Source organism: Triticum aestivum, chromosome 2B (assembly GCF_018294505.1).
Source record: "Triticum aestivum cultivar Chinese Spring chromosome 2B, IWGSC CS RefSeq v2.1, whole genome shotgun sequence".
Lineage (NCBI taxonomy): Eukaryota > Viridiplantae > Streptophyta > Magnoliopsida > Poales > Poaceae > Triticum > Triticum aestivum.
In genome coordinates this window covers 365,714,847-365,722,215 of record NC_057798.1, presented here as the reverse complement: position 1 = coordinate 365,722,215, position 7,369 = coordinate 365,714,847, and positions in this window count along the sequence as shown.

Here is a 7,369-nt window from a genome sequence, read left to right as displayed (position 1 = left end):
CAAAGTCTGGCCCTTGATTGGAACACCATATCATTGCTACCTCGAAGCATGACTATGATACCCCGCTCATCAACAAGAACATTGGAGGCACAATACTAAATGTTTCTTGGTCAGTTATCCAAACACCGTTGTATGGGTAACATCTTGATTAATCCTTGCCTCTTATCTGGATGGTTGGGTACTTGCTCTCCTACCCTGTATGCCATGTTCTGCTTGTCCATGGGAAGGATATACTCCTAATAATTGTGTGTAATCGCAATTTTCCTTTCCATTGTTCTGTTTAATCTGATAATCGTGTTTTCCTTCCATTCTTTTGTTTAGCCTTTCCTGAATCTAACTTAACTAAGTAGAGATAATTCCCTGCTTAGGTAGGCACCTTGTTGTACCACTCTGTCTGTAAGACCCTGTTACTATTGTTGATGACATTTCGTTAACCACCAATGGGTGAGAACTTGGCCAATTGGTTCGCCTCGTTTAACGAGCAGGAAATTTGCTCTCTTTGTTCCCCGTCCTTGGTACCGACATTGTTGCCGGCATAGCTGACAAACTATTCACTGACATGCCTCCCTGTCGCGGTTGTGCAAGATGTCACCACCCTTCTAACTTTCAACCCACATGGTGGGCCCATAACCCACAGGTCCACTGGATCGAAACCTGGCTCTTCTTTACAACCCGGATTCTAATGTATCCTTTGCACCTGGCTTCGTATGTGATCCACGAGCTAAATTCTATACCATTATTCATTCTGGAATCAAACACCATGTTATTCTCGTTGTTCAAACCCCCATTCCAGCTTCTGTCTAGTCATCGAATGATTGCCTACCCGTTTGAAAATGTGGTACCATCGTATATTGCACTCAACGAATTCACTGAAATACAACTCGTGGGGTACCTTGTGTATTTCCCATTGAGTTCACCGTCAGATGCCCAGCTTTGTGGAGATGCGTCCTTCCAAAGTTCCCCCCCCCCTTGGTCGCTTTCGTAGGACGATGGAGATCCCGAAGAAAGGATGACGACTTGATCATGGTGACTTGAAGTAGAGAAATGAAGACATCAACGAAAGGGATCAACCTCTTTGAAAGGGTAGCCAAGACCGAGAAGACTCGTTAGGTTTTCGCTACCAGCACTTTTTCCCCCTTACTCCACCGCTTAAATCTCGGGACGAGATTTCTTGTAGTGGAGGAGAATTGTGACGCCCGGATAATTAAGCTACAATAACCCTCTGCTAATGATGCCATGTCACCACTGTCAATGTAGTTAATCTCGCTTTAGTTCAAAATTGATCCAAAATTCAAATTCAAAATAAAGGCAAACAACAAAAGTTTTTAAATATTAAAATCAAAATGTTCGGGTTGTGCCAGTTAATGCATAGGTGATTATGGTAAAGAAATCACACTTTTATAAAATGATTAAATACTATAAGATGAATAAAACAATACCAGAAACTATTATTTAAATATTTTTAAATAATAAATAATAATAAAACCTATTTTAGTTTGGGTAGAAAATTAATGTGACAGTGCCATAATTGGTAACATAGATTTAGGTGCCACTTTGGGATATTGTTAACGCTAGAATAAACAACAACTAAAAGAAACAGAAAAGAAATAAAGAGAAATAATAAAAGAAAAGTAAAACAAAAATAACAAATAGGCGAAAGACTAAAGTACACTGTGCACTTGAGCCCACTGGCTATAGAACCGGCCCAACCCACCATCCCCATCTTCTTGTTCTGTTCATCAGGGGCTGGCTGGACGCGCCTGCGGCGTCCATGCCGCCGATCGCCACGCGTTGGCCATCTGTTCTCCTCCACAGCACCTACTTGACACCCCCGAGCCCCCCTCGTCGAACCCTAGCTTGCCATTCCCCTCCCCTCGCGCCGTTTTTCTTCCCCCCGTGACAAGCCGAAGCTCTGTCGCCATGGTCGTCTCAAACCTCGCGCCCACCGTCGTCTCCGCCACCTAGGACTGCACCGGGAGCTCCGCCATCGCCATCCTCATCGAACCAAAGCCACGGATCGGACTGATGAGCTTTGCCTCGTCTGGATCAACCTCGTCAACACCACCGGTCCCCGAAGCTCCCCTTCTCCGATTTGCCTGCTCCCGATCTCCCCCGACGCGTCTGAGCACACCCACAGCTCCTTGGTGAGCTTACGCACCTCCTCCCTCTCCTATTTTTCTCGCGCGCATCCTCTACGTGGGTTCCCCGTATCGCCGCCGTAGCCTCTCCGCTGTGCCTCACCGCCGTCACTCCTCCGGTGGCCATATGGTCTGGCCACGAGTGCCGCTAGTCTCACGCTGGACTCTTGGTTCGAACACGCCTCGCTGCACCCCTCGTTCTCGAGTCGTAGCACAAGCCCCGCTGTTGCAGAAGCACCGCCACCGCATCTGCCCGCCCGCGATGTCGCCTCCACGCGCGACCGTCTGCTCGTGGCCTCGCTCCTGCTCACCTCGCTTGCCGGTTGGCTACCGCTGCTACCACTGACGCCCGCTGTTACCGCTGCCCTCGCTCGCGCTCGTCACACCCCCTCCTCTGTCGCGCGCTGCTGCTGCTCATGCGATAGCTGCTGCTTTGCGCCTGCGGCTCCCCGGCCCACGCCCTCCTGCAGGCCATGGCGTCGCCTTCCGCCGCTCGCACCCCGGCGTGCCCCGTACTGCTACGGCTGCTGTTCTGCTGTTGCTATTGCGCTGCTGCTCGCTTCTCTACTGCTGCTCGTTACTGTTCCTGCTCTATGTTGTGCACTACTGCTGCTGCCCTTGCGTTGTTGCTGCTCTACTAGTGCCGCTAGTTGCTGTTGATGCTGCTTGGCCATGGCCACCAGTGCCGTTTGTGTGTGCTTGTGCAAGCGCTTCACGTACAGCCACACCATGGCTAGCTAGTGCCACGCCATACCTATGGGGCTGGGCTTAATTAGATTAAAGGCTAATTACTCTTAGTGCTATCCTACTACTAATAGTCACTGATGCTGTCCCTGCTGTCTAAACAAAATGGCTAAAATCATCTAATTGAAGTATAATACAATGACACACGGGACCCACTGATACTATTTATAGTTGACCAGTCAACCCTTGACTGGGTCAACCCAACCCCATTGGCCCCACTGTCATACACACATGCTAGAGTAGCACTAGGTGACAAAAGTATTTACTGTTTTTAATTCGAGTTAAATAATTAAAACAATTTCAGAATATTATTAGGACTTTGAAAAATAATATAAAATAATCCGCAACTCAGATGAAAATACTTTGTACATGAAAGTTGCTCAGAATGACGAGACGAATCCAGATACGCAGCCCGTTCGTCCGTCACGCATCCCTAGCATAGTAACCTACAACATTTCACCTCCGCTTCATCTGTCCGAAAACGCGAAACACCGGGGATACTTTCCCGGATGTTTCCCCCTTTCGTCGGTATCACCTATTACCGCGTTAGGGCACACCTAACCCCGCTCATTGTCATATCATGCATCATCATGCTTATGTTTGCATTGTATTTACTGTTTCTTCCCCCTCTTCTCTCCGGTAGACTATGAGACCGACGCTGCTGTTGCCCAGTTCGACTACGGAGTTGACGACGCCTCCTTCTTGCCATAGCAACCAGGCAAGCCCCCCTTTGATCACCAGATATCGCCTATTCTTCTCTCTACTGCTTGCATTAGAGTAGTGTAGCATGTTACTATTCGGTTACTCGTATTCTGTTGCATAGCCTGTCATTGTTGCTACAGTCATTGATACCTTACCCGCAATCCTAAATGCTTAGTATAGGATGCTAGTTTATCATCATTGGCCCTACATTCTTGCCAGTCTGCCTTGCTATACTATTGGGCCGTGATCACTCGGGAGGTGATCACGAGTATATACTATACATATATACATACTATACAGATGATGACTAAAGTCGGGTCGGCTCGTTGAGTTCCCGCGAGTGATTCACAGATTGGGGGCTGAAAGGACCTTTGTCCCGACGGCCCTCTGTGTGGATCTTTGTGGCAGAGCGACAGGGCAGGTTGAGACCACCTAGGCGAGAGGTGGGCCTGGCCCTGGTCGGCGTTCGCGGTTGCTTCATAATAACATGCTTAACGAGATCTTGGTATTTGATTTGAGTCTGGCCACTGGCCTATACGCACTAACCAACTACGCAGGAAAGATATGGGCACTCGACGTCGTGGTATCAGCCGAAGCCTTCGTGACGTCAGCGACTGAGCGGCGCGCGCCAGATTGGAACGTAAGCCTGCTCTTGTATTAAGGGGGCTAGTTCTGCTTCCGGCCGCCCTCGCAACGTGCAGGTGTGCAATGGGCGATGGGCCCAGACCCCTGCGCCATAGGATTTAGACCGACGTGCTGACCTCTCTGTTGTGCCTAGGTAGGGCTGCGACGTGTTGATCTTCCGAGGCCGGACATGACCCAGGAAAGTGTGTCCGGCCAAATGGGATCGAGCGTGTTGGGTTATGTGGTGCACCCGTGCAGGGAAGTTTATCTATTCGAATAGCCGTGTCCCTCGGTAAAAGGACGACCCGGAGTTGTACCTTGACCTTATGATAACTAGAACCGGATACTTAATAAAACTCAGCTAGACAAGTTCCACAGACAACCCGGTGATTGCTTTTCCACAGGGCGACGAGGGGAGGATCGCCGGGTAGGATTATGCTATGCAATGCTACTTGGAGGACTGCAATCTACACTCTTCTACATGCCACAAGACGGAGGCTGCCAGAAGCGTAGTCTTCGATAGGACTAGCTACCCCCCTCTTATTCTGGCATTCTGCAGTTCAGTCCACCGATATTGCCTCTTTACACATATACCCATGCATATGTAGTGTAGATCCTTGCTTGCAAGTACTTTGGATGAGTACTCACGGTTGCTTTGCTCCCTCTTTTCCCCCTTTTTCCTCTTCTTCCCGAATGCCTCAACCAGACGTTGGAGCCCAGGATCCATACGCCACTGTCGACGACGACTACTACACTGGAGGTGCCTACTACTACATGCAGGCCGCTGACGACGACCAGGAGTAGTTAGGAGGATCCCAGGCAGGAGGCATGCGCCTCTTTCGATCCGTATCCCAGTTTGTGCTAGCCTTCTTAAGGAAAACTTTTTTATCTTATGTCTGTACTCAGATATTGTTGCTTCCGCTGACTCGTGTATGATCGAGTACTTGTATTCGAGCCCTCGAGGCCCTTGGCTTGTATTATGATGCTTGTATAACTTATTTTATTTTAGAGTTGTGTTGTGATATCTTCCCGTGAGTCCCTGATCTTGATCGTACATGTTTGCGTGTATGATTAGTGTATGATTGAATTGGGGGCGTCACAAGTTGGTATCAGAGCCGACTGCCTATAGGAATCCCCCTTCCACACTGCTTGGCCGAAATTGAGTCTAGTCGATGAAAACTGTTTTACTAACATGGCTGTGCAGCCCATGGGCCCACGTCGCCATTGGGTGACATTAGGATATTTTATTCCTCGTCTATACTCTGGGACTCTGAGCTCTCTTCTATTCGGGTAAAATGATTTTGCTAAAAACAAAACTAACTTTAGGTTCTCAAAAATACTTTCTCCCGGAGAGCCCCTCATTTCAGATGATCGCCTACTGCGCTAGAAGATTCCGAAGTTACTCTACGATGTTCTCTCGAGTCTTTGTGCCATCGCATTTGCGATTTCCTTCCACGGTCAACCCCTATGAAAACTGCATACACTTTCCATTCATACAATCATTCCCCGTTGATCGTGTTATTACAGGATACCCCCGAAATTCTCTCTATTGTTTTGAGAATACTTTGTGCCTACTGCCCTGCAGTTCTTTGCCACCTAAATACCCCTACGGATAATTTCTCGCACTTATCGAGTATTAGTTCTTTCCAAGTTGATTCATGTATTTCACAACTATCTTCGAAATACCATTCGATCTTCCGAAAATCCTGAGCAACCTATTGCTCTTGAAATTCTTGCTTGCTTGCATTATGGTTAATCCCATAAGTCTCGTAATCTTATTGGCATCCCTTGTCATTATCATTTTGAGTCTGTTGATTCAATATGTTGCGAATGATCGCAATCCTCAGTCAGATCCTAGAATTCATCCTTCTGACTCAGACGTCATTTGGATATGAGCTGGTTCTTGACCAATCAATGCCTTGATCGGTTGTTCTTCTAAGTCTATTGAACATATTCATTTTCGATCAGAACATTTGCTTTTGATCCCTTGATTTGGAAATCATAAATTCCTTTGCAATTGAGCTTTGAATTAGTCAGTTGTTTCTATACCCCAATGCCTTTGCATTGTTTCTTCTTCTGATTGTGTGCCGATGCTCACATCAGCTCCGTTGTGGACCGTCAGATCCTTTGTTGAATTATCAATCCGACAGTGTCCTTTGTATACAAAAACCTCGAGAAGTTCTTTCCTTGAAACATAATGCCATTGGTAAATTCTATTCTCTGATATGGCCAACGATGCTCTGATTTCGAGCTTGAGTTATTTACTTATGAACTTTGCAGTATATGTTCCTAAGATACCTGATGGTTGGACCAATGCCTTCCCTAATCTGTGCAAACCCGAGAGTTATTTATGAAGTTTATCTATTCGAATAGCCGTGTCCCTCGGTAAAAGGACGACCCGGAGTTGTACCTTGACCTTATGACAACTAGAACCGGATACTTAATAAAACACACCCAGACAAGTTCCACAGACAACCCGGTGATCGCTTTTCCACAGGGCGACGAGGGGAGGATCGCCGGGTAGGATTATGCTATGCGATGCTACTTGGAGGACGGCAATCTACACTCTTCTACATGCCGCAAGACAGAGGCTGCCAGAAGCGTAGTCTTCGATAGGACTAGCTATCCCCCGCTTATTCTGGCATTCTGCAGTTCAGCCCACTGATATTGCCTCTTTACACATATACCCATGCATATGTAGTGTAGATCCTTGCTTGCGAGTACTTTGGATGAGTACTCACGGTTGCTTTGCTCCCTCTTTCCCCCCTTTTTCCTCTTCTTACCGGATGCCTCGACTAGATGTTGGAGCCCAGGATCCAGACGCCACTGTCGACGATGACTACTACACTGGAGGTGCCTACTACTACGTGCAGGCCCCTGACGACGACCAGGAGTAGTTAGGAGGATCCCAGGCAGGAGGCCTGCGCCTCTTTCGATCTGTATCCCAGTTTGTGCTAGCCTTCTTAAGGAAAACTTGTTTATCTTATGTCTATACTCAGATATTGTTGCTTCCGCTGACTCGTCTATGATCGAGCACTTGTATTCGAGCCCTCGAGGCCCCTGGCTTGTATTATGATGCTTGTATGACTTATTTTATTTTAGAGTTGTGCTGTGATATCTTCCCGTGAGTCCTTGATCTTGATCGTACATGTTTGCGTGTA